We start from the raw sequence: 21,524 nt of genomic DNA on the forward strand, positions 1-21,524 counted from the left end.
ATCTTGCTAACTATAACACGGACACCGGACTGAGGAAAGGAAAAACAAAACAAAACAAAACTTGTCCAGGTTTCTTGTCATGCCACCATCAGTTTAAGCATCATGAAACTGAGGCCACCTGAAAAAAAGAAAGGAAGGCACTTCTAACATACTCCATAGTCAGTTACCTGATTCAGACACTTGCGGGCTGACTGTATCCATTGCAACTTTAAATTCCCATCAATGCAGATCTTTGTGTTGGTAAGATTTTGTACCCCAACACCCACCCACACACCACATTTCTCTTTCTCCTCCCATCTTCATACATTCAGGGAGGACAACAACTCCTAGAAAACAACTGGGAAGGGAGTTGAGGGGAACCTGAGAGGATACGTCACATTCTGAGTACAGTCCCTATAAGAAAAGCAACGTAAGTCTTGGTGGCAGCAAGTGTTCCGCATTTTAATTTCATATATTCCACCCACACCAGAAAACCAAGTAGGGAGGGTAAATAAAGATTTAATCTGAGCAAAGCCTTCTGGAAATGGAGAACTGTACGGAGGTTTGCGGGGGTTGACCTGCCCTGAGCCGTGGACCTGAATGGATGGTGATGGAGCTTATTTGTTGATAAACATACTTGGCCGATTTTACTTTTAAAGGAATAACAACTGGAGAAGAATAACACAAGGCATGTGATCAAGAAAATTGTTCAGTAAAGGAAAAGGAACAGCCTCTGAAATCCTCAAAGAAAACACTTACAAGATACAGTGACGGGTCCAAAAGAAAGGTCTGGAAATAGTTTGGCATCCTCCATAGAGGACAAGGAGACACGGCCCAGAAGGAACTGGTGAAAAATGAGATTAGATGCAAAAGCAAATGCAAAAGATGAAAAGAGACAGGGTGAGATGTGAAGAATAATTGAATAAGATGAAGAGAAGCCGGTGGGAGAAGGAAATGGTATTAGAAGAGAACTGGTTGGCTTACAGGCAGGAATGTATAAAAATAGAGCTCAGATTTAAAGACTTGAAAGACTGGAAAAGGCAACCAACTTCTCAACCTCAAGCAGTTGGAAATAAGATGAAGAAAGCCACTGAAGGAACAATAGTTGATTAAAACTCAACCTTGGGTAAGCATCAAATCAAGAATACAACCATTATACCTGATATTAAAACCTCAGCATGGATCCACGTGGCATGTAGTCAATTCCTTTACTTGGGATAAAATGGTACAGGAATGGACGAAGAGGGTAGGTCTTCAGCTGAAGCCTAGCAGAGAAAAGCTACCCTCAAATACAGAAGAAGGGAAGAAGCACCTGCGGGGTGAATGCAGTGAGGGATGTAGCAAATCTGAGAGATGTCTAGCCAAATTGTAGGTCTGGCTTTAAAACAAGACCAGAGCAGCTGGGTGGCTCAGTCGGTTAAGTAGCTGGCTCAGGTCATGATCTCAGGGTCATGGGATCGAGCCCTCCACTGGGCTCTCACTAGACTGTGCTTGAGATTCTCTCTCTCTTTCCCTCTCCCTCTGTTCTGAAATAAATGTGTGTGTGTGTGTGTGTGTGTGTGTGTGTGTGTGTGTGTGTTAAAGGAGGACTATGACTAGTGGATATTTAGAACAGCTCTAGAGACAGAGAGTTGCCAGGGAAAACTGCTCAGACACTAGTGAGGGCCCATTCTCTAGTGGCCAAGGAAGTTACCAGAAAAGGAGGAAACTCCAAGACGCTGGAGCCAATGGGCATGGAGAACAAGGACTGGGGTCCTCTCCCAGGAAGCAGAATCTGGGCATAATTAATAAGCATCCTCCAACCCAAGGTGGGGGCCCGCCCAAAAGCCTCGTTGCTCAGTTTCATTTCAGAATTGCTACCATTCCATGACTATTGTATATCTCCCATTCCTTCCCTTTCTGAGTGAGAGTGGTTCGGGCAGTATGTTTCCTAGTTCCACCAGCATGGGAGGGGCCAGGGCATGGGTCATTTTAATTCACGAAGCCTCCAGACCAAGAGATGGCACACCTGGGCCTGATGGAGAGACACTGGACTTTGAGTGTGATGCTGTGGCTGAATGGAGCAATTTAGATGACTGCACTTGGGGAGGGGTGAGTTATTTTGCCTACAATGAGGAGAACTGTATGTGATGACCACAAAGGAGAACCACGGGATCATTAGGGTTGTTCACTGGCTCTCTGGCTTAGGGGGACACAGGACTGCAGTGTTCTTTCCTCCCTGGAGGCAGATGTGGCCATATGGCTTGCTCAGTTCACTGTGTCATGTGCCATCAGGGTGCTACATCAAGGAGCTTTGTGAAACACAGAGAAAGAGAAGCCCTTTCAAAACTGGTTCCTGTTCTAGCATGTAAAGAAAAGCCTTCTAATAAAAGGATTCAAATTTCCAATACTTTTTTTAAAAGGTTTATTTATCTATTTGACAGAGAGGGAGAGCACAAGCAGGGAGAGCGGCAGGCAGAGGGAGAAGCAGGCTCTCTACTGAGCTGGGAGCCCAGTGCAGGGCTTGATCCCAGGACGTAGGATCATGACCTGAGTTAAACGCAGATATTTAACCGACTGAGCCATGCAGGCGCTCCTCCGATACTTTTTCACGTCTGGCCACAAAACAGAAATGGAACAAACATGGAAATTATAAAAAGGGCTCTGATAAGTCAGTCTCAAGCCCCCCAAATTTAAATCTGTTGTTATAAAAGCCAGACCAAGAGGCACTTGGATGGCTCAATCAGTTAAATGTCTGACTCTTGGTTTCTCTTTTTAATTCAAGTGTTTTTTACAGAATTTATAACTTAATTAAGTGAAGGATTTAAGCTTTACATGACCTAAAACATCAAATTTAAACTATACACAGGCTCCATGAGTTTGTTGCTAGTATGACTGATTTGGCAATAAATAATATTACAGTCCCTTCCTTTAGAACATTATAAACACTAGAAAAGAGGGACAACTTGGGTTCCATTAGTCAAGCAATTTCCAGACATGGAAGAAATAGATTAGGAGTAAGAGAAAAGAAGTCAAGACAGAATGAAAGAACTCAGAATGGCAGCAAAGAATAGCTCACTACAAATATCCATCTGAAAGAACTCTAAAATTGTTTAAAATACCAGTCACCCTCGCACCCATCACTCTACCAATCTGGCCTCCACCCTAACTCCTTCTTCAAGATGCTTCTCCGTGAGAACAAGTTTCCAACTTTACAGGTCTTGGGATTCCCTTGTATAGCCAATACTGCTGCTGACACTAATGAGTCATTCCACAAGGCACCAAGAAAGTCAGTGCACTCACACAGATTTACAGAAATCACTCCATGCAAGAAAAGACTATGTCCTGGACACTAGGATATATAATGTAATTATTTTTCTCCCAGGAGATTTTTTTCCTATCACTGAAAAACACACAGAGTGGTGCAAATATGTACCCTAGTGAGGCTGGTAATAACATTGTAAGCTCTCCCCTCTATGAACCACACCCACAGTCAGAGAGCTGTGTGGGTAGGTCACAACCCCAACAAGCTAGACTGAGCTGTCCTGCCTGAGACTAGAAACAAGGAAGGAGAGGTGAGTGACTACAACCCCGCAACATGTGTTGGGCTCCCAGAGTATCAGTCATTATACCAAATTGCTTTATGTACTCTATCTCCTACAACCTCATAGCCAGCTCTCCAGGTATGTCTAAGGATTCACAATGTGTAAGTGAAAGAATCAAAGTAAAGGAGATTAAGTATTGGTCCAAGTTTATATGGCTTCTCAGCAGCTGAGCTAGAATTTTAAACCAAGTTCTTTTGCAACCAAACTGAAAGCTTTTCATCAACAAAGCACCAAGACAAGGAGTCCTTGACAGGTGGGACACTTGTTGGACTTTAATGTCATATCACTATCAGTCACATACACAATATCAGTCACATACATTTGATTCACTCCAATTCTGTCTTTATCAATCCCTTCTTTCCCAGGTCTTGCTCAGCTCTAGGTTCTGAAGATATTTACTAATTCCACAGCATCTACGTTCAAGAACTTCATTTACTTTGTATTTCTATTTTATCAACATTTATTAAGTGCTTAGGCCAGATACTGACCAAGCATTGCGATGCAGCACCCAACTTATATCCAGAAGGAACAAGTGCAGCCTCAGCCCACCATAGTTCTGAGACAATCCTTAGCAACAATAAGAGTGATTTAAGAGCCCTATCCCCAAAGTGGAGGAAGCTGGTAATAGTCCTGCTGCCCCAAGCCTAGTATATGGGAAGCCCCAAGCACTCATGCTTCTCATGTACACGGCCTTGACAGCTGGCCTTCTGCTTGGAGTTCTTAAGCATATTCCAGTCTCATTTCCTTACTTACAATTTTCAGTATTTTAAAAACTGTCTACAATAAGTGAATTTTATACTTATAAACAAGAAAAATGCCAACATTTACTCTTAAAAATTCATTATTAGCCAGTAGCAACGTTCTTGCTTGGCTGAGCTGAGACCCAACCCTGAATGAATGTCTCCTAATTCTCAAACATGGGAATCCTCAAGTTACCTCAGTATGGATGGGGGATAAAGAATTCACCTGCCCCAGTCACAGGCTGGGAGAAAATACTTGCAAGTCACATATCTGTTAAAGAACGCATACCGAGGGGCATCTGGGTGGCTCTACTGGGTAAGCGTTTGCCTCCAGCTCAGGTCATGATGGCAAGGTACTGGGATGGAGCCTCGCATTGGGTTCCCTGCTCAGCACGGAGTCTGCTTCTCTCTCTCCCTCTGCCCCTCACCCCTGCTCATGCTCTCTCTCTCTCTCTCTCAAAAATAAATAAATAAAATCTTTAAAAAAAAAAAAAAAGAACACATCTAGAAAATATAAAGAAGCCTTTTTAAAAAAAATTTATTTATTTATTTGATAGAGAGATCACAAGTAGGCAGAGAGGCAGGCAGAGAGACAGGGGGAAGCAGGCTCCCTGCCAAGCAGAGAGCCCATTGCAGAATTCGATCCCAGGACCCTGAGATCATGACCTGAGCTGAAGGCAGAGGCTCAACCTACTGAGCCACCCAGAAACCCCTATAAAGAACTCTCAAAACTCATTAATGAGAAAACAATAAAAACTGAGCAGAAGTTATGACAGACACTTCACCAAAGAAGATATATGGGTGGCAAACAATCACATGCAAAGATATTCAACATCCTTAACCAACAGGCAAAGGCAAACTAAAATCTCAGCAAGATACCACCATATACCAATAAAATATTTAAAATTTAGAAGGCCTGACATGCCGAGTGCTGGCAAAAACGTGGAACAACTGGAAGTCTTGTATACTGCAGTGGGTGTGTAACACAGTACAACCACTATGAGTAAGAATTTGGCAGCTTCCTGAAAATATAAACATACATCTACCATAGGACCCAGACCTTCTCTCAGGTATTTACCTAAGAGAACTGAGAGCGTATGCCACACTTGTACACAAATGTCAGCCAGCTTTTTGAGTAAGAGCCCCAAATGGAAACAACCCAAATGTCCAAAACCAGATAAATGGATACACTGTGGCATATTCATAACACTGTTCAGCAGTAAAATGGAATGAAGTCCTAAAATATGCTGCAACATGCATGAATCTCAACAGAATTAAGCTGAGTGAAAGAAGCCAGACAAAAAAGGAGTTCATATTGTATGATTCCATTTATAAGAACTTCCAGAAAATGCAAACTAATGTATAGTGACAGAAAGCAGATCAGCAGTTGTCCAATGGGGAAGGAGGGGGCGGGTGGAGGAAGGAGGGATTACAGAAAGCACAAGGAAACTTTGGGGTTGATGAATATGTTCATTATAGTGATTGTGGGGATGGTTTCAGGAGCATAAATGCAACTCAAAACTCATCAAACGATACACTTTCAATATGTGAAATTTTTTGTATGTTGTAAGAACTCAATAAAACTATTTTAAAAATTCGCTATTAACACAATAACCTAGATGTCATAAAAATGTTTAGTTCACAATGATTCGGAAAATTGCCTCCAATCTCTTAAAACCCCTGTGTGTGTGTTACAGATATAGTCTTTGTATAAAAGACAAAATGCTTCTCTTCTCTGTGTAGTCACACAAAACAGAAAAATAAAAGGACAGTGTCTTCACTTTTAATGGTATACAGAAACTGCATATAAAAGTTATCAGTTTCATCGCTAGGCAGCGCAGCTCTTATTGCTCTGAAAGGGCAGAGAGTAGGGCGAGTAATATATTTATTTTTCCCTATTATTCTAAGACTTACCTATTAAGTAATATTACCCATGACAAAAGGATGAAAGCAACCTGGTTTTCTCAATTTGATTATCTTCTTTCAATTTCAATATACTAGATAATGTAAAATGCAAATACACCACAATTCCCATCTGTGATTGATCAACAGCAGCCACTTAACAGTAATAACATACAAGTTTCCTCTGCTGTCCAAATGTAGAGAGTTTCTAGAAAAGCATTTTGTAAGCCAAAATGGCATAAAACAAAAAAGTAGTTAGCACTAATTTATATGGAAAGATTTTTGAACAAGATAATTTCTCCCAAGATAATTTCTCTTCAGCTTTTCAGGTACCTTAGGACACATCTTGCTAAGAGATACACAAAATAAATGCAGATAAAGCTGGGGCAGAGTGGCGAGCTATAGCGGCTTGATGCTGAAATGCTCAGTGTAGTTCCCAGGAAAGGAGGTTGGCGGGGTTGCACACTGCCTCTGTAATAGCTTGCTGCAAACCAACACTGACCCTCTTTTTACTTTCCACCTTTTTTTCATAAAAGTGGAAAATCCTCCTCAGACTTGTTTCAGTCAGTGACAACAGGTACTAAGGTTAAGTCTTTCCTAAGAGCAAAGCAGTATAATGTGAACTTTCAAAAAGCAGGGGATACCTGTATGCATACACACACGCATGGCTCTCCCCTCCCCCCTTCATATTTGCTCCCGAAGGAATCCGGAAGGGTCAGTGAGAATTAGAAGAGCCCTGTTGGGACTTCACAAATAGGTAGCCTTGAGTTCAAAGTCATCTGCTGGGTAGCGAACAGACACGAAGCAAGGAGAAGGAGGAGGGCCTCTGCTCTAAGAAGGGTCACTAAGAACAAACAGCAAAGGGATTAACCTGGGTGGCTCAGTCGTTAAGCGCCTGCCTTCAGCTCAGGTCATGATCCCAGGGTCCTGGGATCCAGCCCTGCACCAGGCTCCCTGCTCCATGGGAAACCTGCTTCTCTCTGTCCCACTCCCCCTGCTTGTACTCCCTCTCTCCTGTCAAATAAATAAATAAATAAATAAATAACATCTTTAAAAAAGCGGGGGGGATTAACTTCAACAGAGGCATGCACATAAGCAGCAGAAATTAACACTGCAAAAGCAAGGTCAAGAGCAAGGTGGAGACAAATTATTGAAAGGGCTGAAGAGTCAAGAATATGTTAGAAGAGCCACAGTTGCAGACCAGGCTCTGTTTAGTGTTACTGTATGGTCTAGGATCTTGAGGAAAGTCGTGTTTCAGAAAGATTAAGTTTAACATGACATGCTGAAGAGGCTGACTGAGAGCAGGGAGTCAAGAAGTTGGAGAGCTGTAGCATAAAGGGATTGGATTAGATGGGCGACCTTTGAATAAAAGGAAGGGATGTGCAGAAATATGGAGCAGGACCTAGTAACTCTCTGCTCTACAAAAATGCAGATGGGAAGGAATTACCACAAGGCGACTGAGAGTTTAAGCCTGAGGGACTGAAGAAAGTGATATTATGAATTAGAAAAGAAGGAAAGGGAAGTTCATTTTGAGAGAGGGAATATAATGAATTCCATTTCAAATAAGCTAAATGTAAGGGAAACAGGACTTGTCCAAATATAAATATGTAAAACGCATAGAAAAATAAGACCTAGTGCCCCAGAGAAAGGGAGTTGTTAGCACATAAGTGGTAGCCAAAAACAGGAACATCCGTGGTATTTCAAATGGAAAATGTGAAAGTTCAGGGCTTGAGGTCACGATCTCTAAGATCTCAGATTATACTATGACAATGCATCCCCTTAATTCCCACCAAAGTGATTTGGACACTCCCTTTTCTTCACTATTTTCAAAAACATACTTGGCGGTCTTATCAGGACTTAAATATTAACTCGACTATATTGTTTCACATTTCAAAACTGCAGAAACAACTGACCTCTTCAGCATAACCCAGGGGTGGTAAATTCACATGCCAATCAGCTAGGAATGCGTGAAGCCAGCCTCCTGTGAGACAGGGAGTAACAGGGAGTGTGGGCCTGTCTCCCACCGCACCTCCAGAGAGGGAGGGAAGGAGACAAATACCCAGGGAGCCGCCAGGAGGAGCCCTTCACCAAAACAAGGCTTGTACGGGCTTGATTCAGTGAAAGGCAGCTTTTGATGGTTTTGAGCTAAGGAAACATGGACTCAGATTTGCAGACGCTGTTACAGCCAAGCTAAAAACAACAATAAGAACAGTAACAACAACAAACACACATGGGACCAGGCTGAAGCTACGGTTCGCTCACCTCCCCCCCACTGATTCCAAAGCATCTAGAAAGCTCGGTGGAACGCCGCCTGAACATCTAAAGCTGCCTCGGTCTGAAGAGCCCATTTTAAGGCCTGTGAGTGGGACTAGGAGCCTGGGGCCCCCTCCTGCTGCTCCTGCTCTCTCAGTCCTCTTAGAGAACCGTCCAGCTAAAGTGATTTATTTTTCCTCAAACATTTTTTAATAGATCATTTTAGCTGATATGATCTACTTATACTTCTTTTTTTTTTTTTTAATGTTTTTTCCTTAAGATTTATTTATTTATTTGACAGACAGAGATCACAAGCAGGCAGAGAGGCAAGCAGAGAGCGAGGAAGGGAAGCAGGCTCCCTGCTGAGCAGAAAGCCCGATGCGGGGCCCGATCCCAGGACCCTGGGATCATGACCTGAGGTGAAGGCAGAGGCTTTAACCCACTGAGCCACCCAGGCGCCCCACTACTTATACTTCTTTAATCATTTGTTTTAACATCCTTTTTTTCTTAAAGATTTTATTTTTTTTATATGACAGAGAGAGAAAGAAGAGAGAGCACAAGCAGGGGGAGCGGCAGAGGGAGAAGCAGACTGCCCACTGAGCAGGGAGCCCAATGAGGGACTCAATCCCAGAACCCTGGGATCATGAGCTGAGCAGAAGGCATTCGCTAAACCTACTGAGCCACGTAGGCGCCCATAACATTTTTTCTGTATATTCTTTACAGTATGTCTTTTGACTGCATTTGTTTTATACTATTTTATTCTTTCTGTAGTTTTCCTAATTTACTGGTTTCTTAAAAAAAAAAACAAACTAGCAGGCCTTCTAATTATAAAAGTAATTTCTATTTTTGTGTGTGAAGGGGTTGAGGGATAAGCATGTTTATACTTAGAAAACAAAAATAAGGAAAACTATACAGTGAACCTAACAGCTATCATTACCAGGATGCATGACCAGTTTATATTCACTATACAGTTCTCTTGTAGTATTCACATTTTTCTATTTTTTGTCTAAAAAACAAAATAAAAAAACCAGAAGGCACCTTTGGTGTTTCCAGTCATAGTTTCGTGAAGGAATGTGGGCCTAGTGTCACCAACTCTGATTTTTCAAGACAAAGTGGAAATCGAATTATTTTGGAAAAAAAATCTAGTTTTTAGGTGATAGCAACAAACTAAAAATATTTTTAAAATGCTCCAGAGACTGAATAAACCTTCCACAAACTGGATGTGGCCTTCAGGTGCATGTTAAACCTAGGCCAGGAATGCGCATTATAGCTTAAATCTCATCAGCATAAAGAAAAATTGTGAAAAGCTTTGGAATTTAGCAGACCTTCTTGCTAGCTTATCCATCTGGATTATGGTAACTTTTGTTTATCTTTGACTAGGTTGTATCACCATTTTATAGGAGGTAACTTGTAGAAAATGATACTCATGCCAATAATTCCTCTCCACAGAAATGTATCAGGTAGAATGCATTCATTACTGCTCTGTGGGATAGTGACTAGTTTTGCATCCATCTGTAAATGCAACATTCCCTTCTTTGACTAGAAATGTGTGGTGATACTTTGAGTTCTCTTTTGAACAAGTTGTAATATCTTACAAGTTCCTTCCTTAATGAGTTCAGTAGTCTTTTTTATATTTGTATGAAAGAGATTAATTTAACCCCTTTTAAAATTTATCCATTACTTTTGGACTACCAAATAGGATTACCCAAAGGTTTTCCCTCTGTTTTGCCATCCCAGATAGCTGTCATATTTTTAAAGGTTTGTGATACTGGTGTAATAGAGGAAAGGTACAGGTATCTGAGAGGATAAGCAAGGGGAGCAAGTAGGGAGCAAGGAAAGGACCTTTAAACTGATGTCACAGATAAGCTCCCAGGAAGTCTGAAAGCGAATTAACTGAATGGAAGCATTAACACAGCTTTTATTTCCACCTCTCTGATTTTATGTTCAGACTGGCCCCTCTCCCTCAAAACACTCCAGAAACAAACATACAAACAAACAAAAATAAAGAACTGAATCTTGGATCTACAGCTATTTTTCAAACTGCAGGCCCCAATCCTTTAGCAGAAGCAAACTCAATTTAGTGGGTCATGACCACATTTTTAAATAGAATGAAATAAGAAACAAAAAAAGAAGAAAGGGAAAAGAAGCAAAAAGATATCAGAGTATCACATATGGTAAATAATGGTTTATGAACTTTTGCTTTGGGTGTTAGGTCATGATATGAAACGTATCTCTTAGTTGGGGCTGCAGGCAAAAGTTTCAAAGCCACTGATCTTACGGCACTGCTCACACAACCCCTAAAAGGATTGTGAGACATTATGCACCCCTTTGCACTTTTGAAGGTAACATCTAGAACTAATCCACTGAAAATGATAAAGGATGTAGTTTCTAGCATATCATAAATATACAAATGCGGAATTAAAAATGTTATAACATTATTTTAAACTTCCCCAATGGAATCTAAACACCAGAGCATTTTAATATCCACCATCAACGATTTTAAAAATACATGAACAAGTTCTTTCTAACAGTAGGAAATTTTACATTGCTCTTTTTTTCTCCCTGAACTGGTATTTCCATTCCATTTCCCCTGGTCTGTAGCAGCTCAGAGATGTCCTCAGAACACACCAGCGCAGTTTTTACAACCTAGCCAGACTCGTACAAAGTGGTGATGGCAACCTCACTTTGAAGACAGCCCGTCCTTTAATGTAACACTTTTAACCTTTTCACTTGTCACCTAACTGGAAAGTGACATCATGCGCATATATAACAGCCATTAAAAACTGAAGTGATATGACTTAAGAAAACTCACTTCCCGAACATGACGAATATAGTTGCTTTTAGCAAATTGATAAGTTGAACAGGTATGATTTTTAGCCTAAACAGAGTATCTAAAATACTTAGAAAGGTGGAAGATCTTGAGCTACAAATTCGTAATTATATAGCACCAGGCAAGACAGGATTCTGGAAGAGTGTAAAGGCACTCCAGAGAATTTCACAGGGAAGATTTCACACAGGGGCCAAGTTGGAATTCTTTTCTTCATGTTGTAGGCTTTTTATTAATCTGGGTTGGGGGGGGTGTTTCTAGTTTGTCACCCCAACTTGGTGACTTTTAACAGTTGGCTTTACTTGCTATGGGGAGCAGCACAAAGGCTTCATCTGATAATCTCAACTGCCAGCTACTCATTAGTGCGTAAGAGGCACACCACCAGGAGCTGTTTGCAATCATTAGCTGTTGCTATAATAATAAAATCCTGCTATCTTGGAAGCATTACATAATCTGAAATTACTAATTTTCTGGAATTTTCTCCAGCAGAGCTTCTTTTCAAGCATATGCCAGAAATATCTTGAAAAGTCATAAGCTGGTCCAAAAAAGTTGTAGAACAGAACCTTCCTTCTTCTCGTTTTTTTACAACATTGCATACAGACATCTCACCAAGAGTAAAATGGACCTCATGCGATTTTACTCTCCTCCATTACTTTGGAAATAAATATGACCCCCAAAGACTCTGTTAGAATTATCAGGGAGGTTTTATGTAGTTTTACTGTTATTGTTGTTGCTGGATTTGGGGATTTTTTGTTGGTCTGTTTTCCTCTTAATTAGCTAGCTACCCTATTGTTTTCAGAATCAGACTGGTATCCTGGCAGTGATAAGAATTGGCTGCTTTTCCCTGTCCGGTCCTTTATTCATTTAAAAAAAAAAAAAAAGAACACCATAATAATAATGTTCCCCCCGATTCTACTAATTTAGGAAGGCAAAATCTCAGAGGAATTAAGATTGCAGAGGAGTAGGAAGACCCTAGAACACAGATGGAACACAGCTATATAAATACCAAATCATTCTGGACACCCAAGAAATCAGAGGACTGAGAGAGTAAAAATGCACAACTTAGAGCTGAAAAACAACAAACAAAAACCACCACATCGTGAAAAGTAGGAAATGCAGAGAGCTGATTTGGAGGACAGAAAGATGTGGGTGATCCTAGGGAGCCTTGATTGCAGAGAGAGGACTGAGAAAGAGTGGAAATGGGCGCACAGAGAACTGCACAAGAAGAACTCTTCCCTAAAACAATGACCGGGAAAAGGAGAGGAGTGGACCACCGTAAGTTTTTATAAACAGGGAAGCGCAGAGTGTGAAGTTTCAGAGGTGGGCAACATCACTGGGGTCATGCCTGGGTCTTAGCAGTGCTCCAGTGAGGAAGAAGGGCAGAGACCCAGGAGTGGGCAGCGAGGTCTGAGGATGCCCTGGGTTGCATGTGGAGAGGCAGTTTCCCTGCTTGGAGTACATTTGGGAGATGGGGTGCTGTTACCTCTCCAGGCCAAGGGACCCAGAGGACACCACTGAGCTGCCCCATTGGCTAGCATAGAAACACAGGCACAGGCTGAAGGCAGCGAGTCTCGGCAGGCTTTCTGCTGTGCCTTGCCATAAACTCCAAGCCACCGTGTGGTTGTGCCTCTGATTTCTGGGACAAACCTTCAGGCAGCTACAGCTCAGTCAGGCCCTCCCCCAGGGGATCAGCATGGATCTTGCCCATGGGGATCTCTAAACTTTGGAGTTTTGGAACCCAGCCTGTGCCCGAGATAAAACACAGGACTGCCATTACAGCTGGCAGGCAGACACCTTAGAGGCAGGCAGGATGAAGACAGGAATGTCAAAGAGGCCTGGGACACAGGAGAGGCGACTGTGTTCTCTTCTCTGAGGGTTTCCTGAAGGGTGGCAGGTGCTAGCTCCCCATCCCAGGAGAGAGCCATTTCCACTCCCGCCCATCAGTGCTGAAAAACTTCAGGGAGCAAAACAGCACCACCTAGTGGAGACCAAAGCTACTTACACCAAGTCCACCCCCTGGTGCCTCGCAGGGGCATCTCTACCTGCAAGTCCACCTGAGAATCACAAGCAAGGGTCCCCTCCTTCAGGTAACAAGGAAAAACCCCTTGCAGGCATCTAGTCTACAGCTCAGAGTGCAGCAAAACTTCAGCTCTAGGGTAAATAGGATCTACCTTCCTTTTTATTTTTATTATTTATTATTATTTTTAATTAAAAGTTTTTAATTTTATTATTTAAAGTGTTTTTTAGCTTTTAATTTTTAAAAATTTATTTAAAATTTACAAAGATATTTTTTGGATCTAGCTTCTTTTAACAAGCAGATCAAAACATACCTAGGATCTAGATTCCTTCCCCCCCCCCCCCACCGCCAGACAAAATGATAAGATGGGAGGAAATCACCCCAAAAGAGAGAACAGAAAAAACATCACAGAGAGGGGTTTAATCAATACAGATATAAGATGTCTGAACTAGAATTTAAAACAACAATAATAAGGACACTAGCTGGGCATGAGAAAAGCACAGAAGACACTAGAGAATCCCTTATTGCGGAGATTAAAATAACTAAAATCTAGTCAGGCCAAAATTAAAAATGCTATAACCCAGATGCAAACATGAACAGATGCCATGACAATGGAGATGGATGAAGCAGAAGAAAGAATTACTGATACAGAAGATTCAAATATGGAAAATAGTGAAGCTGAAAAGAAGACGGAAAGAAAAGTATTGCGTCATGAATGTAGACTTAGGGAACTCAGTGACTCCTTAAAGCATAATAGCATTCATATCATAGGAGTCCCAGAAGATGAAGAAAAAGAAGCAGAAGGTTTGAGTACATTATACCTGGAAACTTCTCTAATCTGGGGAAGGAAACATTGAAATCTAAGAAGCAAAGAGAACTCCCATTAAATTCAACAAAAGCTGGCAGTCAACAAGAAATATTACAGTCAAATTTAAAAAATAATAGACAAAGAATCCTGAAAGCAGCAAGGAAAAAGAACCCTTAAAGTATTACAAGATACAAGGTAAAGACAGATCAGGTTTGCAGCAAATCTGTCCATAGAAATTTGACAGACCAAAAGACAGTGGCAGGATATACTCAACGTGCTAAATGGGAAAAATAACTAGCCAAGAATACTTTATCTAGCAAGGCTGTCATTCACGACAGAAGGACAAATCAAAAACTAAAGGCATTCATGACCACTAAACCAGCCCTGCAAGAAATATTAAAGGAGACTCTTTGAGTGGAGAAAAGAAGACCAAAAGCAACAAGGACTAGCAAGGAACAGAGAACACCAGGAGAAAAACAAACACAAACAAACAAAACCAAAAACAACCTTATAGGTAATACAACAGCATTAAATTCATATCTTTCAATAATCACTCTGAATGTAAATGGACTAAATGCTGCAATCAAAAGACATAGGGTATCAGAATGGATTTAAAAAAAAATCTATATGCTGTCTACGAGAGACTCATTTTCGAACCTAAAGACACCTCCAGATTGAAAGTGAAGTGATGGAAAACCATCTATCATGTTAATGGACATTAAAAGAAAACCAGAGTAGCCGTACTTATATCAGACAAACTAGATTTTACTTACCTATTTATTTATTTATTTATTTATTTATTTATTTTCTGAGAGACACACACATACACACACACACATAATGGGGAGTAGGAGAGACAAACAAGAAGGGGAGAATCTTAAGCAGACTCTGCATTGAGAGCAGAGCCTGATGTGTGGCTGGATCTCACAACCCTGAGATCATAATCTGAGCCAAAATCAAGTTTCAGATCCTTAATCAACCAAATCATCTAGATGCCCCCAGACTAACTAGATTTCAGACCAAAGACTGCAACAAGAGATGAAGGAGGGCACTGTATCATCCAAAAGATGCAACAATTATAGGTATTTATGCCCCCAACTTGGGAGCACCCAAATATATGAAACAATTAATAACAAACATAAGAAAACTCATTGATAATAATACAATAATAGTAGGGGACTTTAACACCCCACTTCCAGCCATGGCAGATCATCTAAGCAGAAAATCAACATGGAAACATGGCTTGGAATAACACACCGGACCAGATGGACTTGACAGATACATTCAGAACATTTCATCCTAAAGCAGCAGAATACTCATTCTTTTTGACTGTACACGGAAAGCTCTTCAGAACAGATCACACACTCGGTCACAAATCAGCCCTCAAGAGGTACAGAAAGACTGAGATCATACATGCATGTTTCCAGACCACACCACTATGAAACGAGGTCAGCCAGAAGAAATAATTTGTGAAGACCACAAATACATGGGAGTTAAAAAACATCCTACTAAAGAATGAACAGGTTAACCAAGAAATGAAAGAAGAAATTTAAAAGTACATGGAAGCAAATGAAAATGAAAACATGACAGTCCAAAACCTTTGGGATGCAGTAAGACAGTCCTAAGATGAAAGTATACCACAATACAGGTCTCCCTCAAAATGCAAGAAAAGTCTCAATACACAACCTACCCTTTCACCCAACAAGAGCTAGAAAAGTATCTGAAAATAAAGCCTAAAGCCAGCAGAAGGGAAATAAGATTAGAGCAGAAATAAATTATACAGAAACAAACAAACAGGGGCGCTTGGGGGGCTAAGCCTCTGCCTTTGGCTCAGGTCATGATCTCGGGGTCCTTGGATCGAGCCCTACAGCGGGCTTTCTGCTCAGTGGAGAGCCTGCTTCTCCTCTCTCTCTCTGCCTGCCTCTCTGCATACTTGTGATCTCTGTCTGTCAAATAAATAAACAAAATCTTAAAAAAAAAAAAAAAGAAATAAACAAAAACCCCAGTAGAACAGATCAATGAAACTAAAAGCTGGTTCTTCAAAAGAATTAATAAACTTGATAAACCCCCAACCAGACTTAACAAAAAGAAAAGAGAAAGGACCCAAACAAATAAAGTCACAAATGAAAGAGGAGAGATAACAACAAACTCTACAGAAATACAAACAATTATAAAAGAATACTAAGAAAAATTACATGCCGATAAACTGGGCAATTTGGAAGAAATGGACAAATTCCTAGGGACATATAAACCACCAAAGCCGAAACAGGAAGAAATAGAAATTTTAAACAGACTCATAACCAGCAAAGAAACTGAATTAGTAATAAAAAATTTCCCAATAAACAAAAGTTTAGGGCCAGATAGGTTCCTAGGGGAATTCCACCAGACATTTAAAGAAGAGTTAATACATATTCTTTTCAAATTGTTTCAAAAAATAGGAATGGAAAACTCCAAACTCTTTCTATAAGACCAGCATTACCTTGATTCCAAGACCAGACAAAGACCCCACTGAAAAGGAGAATTACAGGTCAATATCCCTGATGAACATGGATGTAGAAATTCTCAACAAGACACTAACAAATTGAATCCAACAGTATATTAAAAGAATTATTCACCATGATCAAGTAGGAAGTATTCCTGGGCTGGAAAGGTGGTTCAATATTCACAAATCAATCAATGTGATAAGCCACATTAAAAGAAAGGATAAGAACCACACGATACTCTCAATAGATGCAGAAAAAGTATCTGACAAAACAGCATTTCTTGATTAAAAACCCTCAATGAAGTAGGGATAGAGGGAACATACCTCAACATCATAAAGGCCATATACAAAAGACCCACAGCTAAGATCATTCTCAACAGGAAAAAACTGAGAGGTTTCTTCTACAGCTGGGAACAAGACATGGATATCCACTCTCACAATTACTATTTAACACAGGACTAGATGTCTTAGTCTCAGCAATCAGACAATAAAAAGAAATAAAAGGCATCCAAATTGGCAAGGAAGACGTTAAACTTCCACTATTTGCAGACATGATGCTCTATGTAGAAAACCCAAAGACGCCACCAAAAAATTGCTGGAACTAATACATGAATTCAGCAAAGTTCCAGGATATAAAATCAACATACAGAAATTTGTTGCATTTCTATACATCAATAATGAAGCAACAGAAAATTAAATCAAGGTACTGATCCCATTTACAACTGCACCAAAACCCACAAAATACCTAGGAATAAACCTAATGAAACAAGTAAAAGATCTGTATGCGCAAACTATAGAACATTTAAGAAAGAAATTGAAGAGTACATATAGAAATGGAAAAATGTTCCATGCTCATGGATTAGAGGAACAAATATTGTTAAAATGTCTATACTACTCAAAGCATTTTACATATTTATTGCAATCTCCACAACAGCATTTTTGTCAGAGCTAGAACAAATCCTAAAATTTATAAGGAACCATAAAAGATCCCAAATAGCCAAAGCAACCCTGAAAAAGAAAAACAAAGCTGGATGTATCACGACTCTGGACTTTAAACTATATTGCAAAGCTGCAGTCATCAAGACATTATTTTTTTTTAAAGATTTTATTTATTTATTTGACAGAGAGAGATCACAAGTAGGTAGAGAGGCAGACAGAGAGAGGGGGCGAAGCAGGCTCCTCACTGAGAAAAGAGCCCAATACAGGCCTCAACCCCAGGACCCTGGGATCATGACCTGAGCCGAAGGCCCACTGAGCCACCAAGGTGCCTCCATCAAGACAAGACATTATGGTACTGGCATAAAAAAGAGATGCATAGATGGGGCTCCTGGGTGGCTCAGTTGATTAAACATTTGCCTTCAGCTCAGGTCATGATCCCAGGGTCCTGGGATCGAGCTCCACATCGGGCTCTCTGCTCAGTGGGGAGGCCGCTCCCCTTCTTGTGGGCTCTCACTCACTCTGTCAAATAAAGAAATAAAACCTTTTTAAAAAGTGTGTAAAAAATAGACATATAGATCAATGGAACAGAACAGAAAACCCAGAAACGGACCCACAACTATATGGTCAACTAATCTTCAACAAAGCAGGAAAGAATATTCCATGGGAAAAAAGACAGTCTCTTCAAAAAGTGATACTGGGAGGGTGGTGCCTGACAGGGTGGTGCCTGGGTGGCTCAGTGGGTTAAGCCTCTGCCTTTGGCTCAGGTCATGATCTCAGGGTCTTGGGATCGAGCCCCGCATTGGGCTCTCTGCTCAGCGGGGAGCCTGCTTCCTCCACCCCCTCTGCCTGCCTCTCTGCCTACTTGTGATCTCTCTCTCTGTGTCAAATAAATAAATAAAATCTTTAAAGAGAAATGGTACTGGGAAAACTGGACAGCAACATGCAAAGGAATGAAACTGGACCACTTTCTTACACCATACACAAAAATAAATTCAAAATGGATGAAACACCTAAATGTGAGACAGAAACCACCAAAATCCTAGAGAAGGGCATGGACAAAAACCTCTTTGACCTCAGCGACAGCAACTTCTTACTAGACATGTCGCCAGAGGCAGGGGAAACAGAAGCAAAAATGAACTATTGGGACTTCACCAAAATAAAAGGCTTCTGCACAGGGAAGGAAACAATAAAAAAACTAAAAGGCAGACTATGGAATGGGAGAAGATATGTGCAAAAGACATATCTGATAAAGTATCCAAAAATCGACAAAGAACTTATAAACTCAAACCCTAAAAACAAACAATCCAGTTAAGAAATAGGCAGAAAACATGAATAGACACTTTTCTAAAAACAACATCCAGATACCTAAAAGACACATGAAAAGATGCTCAACATCACTCAGGATCATGGAAATACAGATCAAAACCACAATGAGATACCATCTCATACCTTTCAGGATGGCTAAAATTAACAACACAAGAAACAAGAGATGTTGGTGAGGATGTGGAGAAAGGAGAACCCTCTTGCACTGTTGGTGGAGTGAAAAGTGTTATAGCCACTCTGGAGAGCAGTATGAAGGTTCCTCCACAAGTTAAAAAGAGAACATCCATCTGATCCAGCAACTGCACTACTAGGTATTTACCCAAAGAATATAAAAATACTGATTCAAAGGGACACATGCACTTTGATGTTCAAAGCAATACCAAACTATGGAAAGAGCCCAAATGTCCATTGACTGATGAATGGATAAAGAAGATGTGGTATAGATATACAAAGGAATATTATGCACCCATCAAAAAGAATGAAATCTTGCCATTTGCAATGACATGGGTAGAGCTAGAGTATATTATGCTAGCAAAATAAGTCAGTCGGAGAAAACAAATACCATATGATTTCACTCATATGTGGAATTTAAGAAAACAGATGAACATATGAACATAAGGGAAACAATAAGAGACTCTTAAGAACAGACAAGAAACTGAGGGTTGATGGAGGGAGGTGGGTGGGGAATGGGCATCACTGTGGGTTGGTTGATGCTCATATAACAAGGAGAACACTTGTAATGATGAGCACAGGGTATTATATGTTAAGAGATGAACCACTGAACTCTACTCCCGAAACCAGTATCGCATTGTACGTTAACTAAATAGAATCGATAGAAAAAAGTAAAGAAAAAAAAAGGAAGGTAAAATCTCCCCTTATATTAAACCAGGGTTTCTCAAGCTTTTTACTCTTAACATTTGGGGCTGGATGATTCTTTTGTTGTTGTTGTTTTTTTTTAATATTTTATTTATTTATTTGACACACAGAAAGAGAGAGAGCACAAGTAGGCAGAGAGGCAGGCAGAGAGGCAGGCAGAGAGACAGGGGAAAGCAGGCTCCCTGCTGAGCAGAGAGCCGGATGCGGGGCTCCATCCCAGGACCCTGAGATCATGACCTAAGACAAAGGCAGAAGCTTAACCCACTGAGCCACCCAGGAGCCCCTGGGGCTAGATAATTCTTCACTGTAACCTGGTCCTCCATGGATGGGTATAATACCCTAATATGTGGTACATTCCAGTCAGCACACATCTCAATTTCAAGAGGTTTTGTTTTTTAATTCCCTTTTTTTTAAATGCAGTAACACATGAAAACCATAGATTTTCTTTTTCTCCTAAAAAGGATGCTAAATAGTGTGGGGAGATACAGAAGTTTAGAAGATAAAGCTACTGCCTTTTGAGAGCCTGCAAACAAATTTCACTTACAATTTATATCATTTGGATCTCATTCATTGCTCAAGCACATAATTCAGAGTCAAGTTTTAGTGTTATTCTGACTCTTCTAAAGTAATGGTACAATGATATATTTTTATGTTTGAGAAAATCTACAAACATAACTCTACATAACTGCTGCCAAAAGCCATTTAAGGTTTTTTTGTTTTTTTTTAAACAATTTTTTGAAGTAACTCTACCCCTAATGTGGGGCTCGAACTCACCCCCCAAGATCCAGAGTCACATGTTCTATCTACCAACTGAGCCAGCCAGTTGCCCCCAAACAATATAAGTTTTGCTTTAAATAACAGATTCCTGGGGCGCCTGGGTGGCTCAGTGGGTTAAAGCCTCTGCCTTCGGCTCAGGTCATGATCTCAGGGTCCTGGGATCGAGCCCCACATCGGGTTCTCTGCTCCGCGGGGAGCCTGCTTCCTCCTCTCTCTCTGCCTGCCTCTCTGCCTAGTTGTGATTTCTCTGTGTCAAATAAACAACAACAACAACAAAAATAAATAAATAAATAAATAACAGATTCCTACTAATACAATAATAATTTCTGGCCACTGCATTCAATGTTGCTACTCTGAAACGAAAAAACACCCTGAAAAAGACTCCAGACAATTCTATCAAAAAGCATCTCTTCATATAACAAATATCTTGGGACATATTTAAATAATGCTCTGTGGGAGAATGCTGTTGTAAGGGAGAATGGTGTAAGGTCACAGCTCTTTACCACTCTCTACAGCACAGGGAAAGCTAGAATGAACAACAACCACTACAACTACTACAACCACCACCACCACCACTACTACTACTACTACTACTACTACTACTACTACTACTACATTCAGTGCAGGTCTTCAAATTGCTCTATCTGCTCACTTAAATATATTTCACACACAACAGGAGCCATCACATTCAACTTCCAATAGGAATCACTCCCAAATGTGCCTATAAAAGTATGTATCATTTGGCTTTCCTTTTTTTTTTTTAACTTAAAAACAACAGATTTATATTTCATAATTCTGGAGGCTGGAAAGTTTGTGATCAAGGTGCCAGCAGATTCACCATCTAGTGACAACTCAGCGCCTGGTACATACAGGGCTATTCTCTCCCTACCCCCTTACAAAAAGGAAGGGGTCTTTTGACTTTCAGAACAACTTAACTGTATCATCACAAGTCTTTACTTCCTCTCTAAACAAAAAGCAAATTGCTATGGGGTGCCTGGCTGGCTCAGTCTGTACAGC

At 40.6% G+C, this 21,524-nt stretch overlaps 1 protein-coding gene across 1 annotated transcript in view; it reads right to left on the bottom strand.

The window, feature by feature from the left end:
• Window positions 1-21,524, bottom strand: part of UMAD1 (UBAP1-MVB12-associated (UMA) domain containing 1) — a 227,128-nt gene that overhangs the window by 197,567 nt on the left and 8,037 nt on the right. The gene's annotated exons all lie outside the window — the stretch shown is intronic.

Source organism: Meles meles, chromosome 10, assembly GCF_922984935.1.
Source record: "Meles meles chromosome 10, mMelMel3.1 paternal haplotype, whole genome shotgun sequence".
Classification (NCBI taxonomy): Eukaryota; Metazoa; Chordata; class Mammalia; order Carnivora; family Mustelidae; genus Meles; species Meles meles.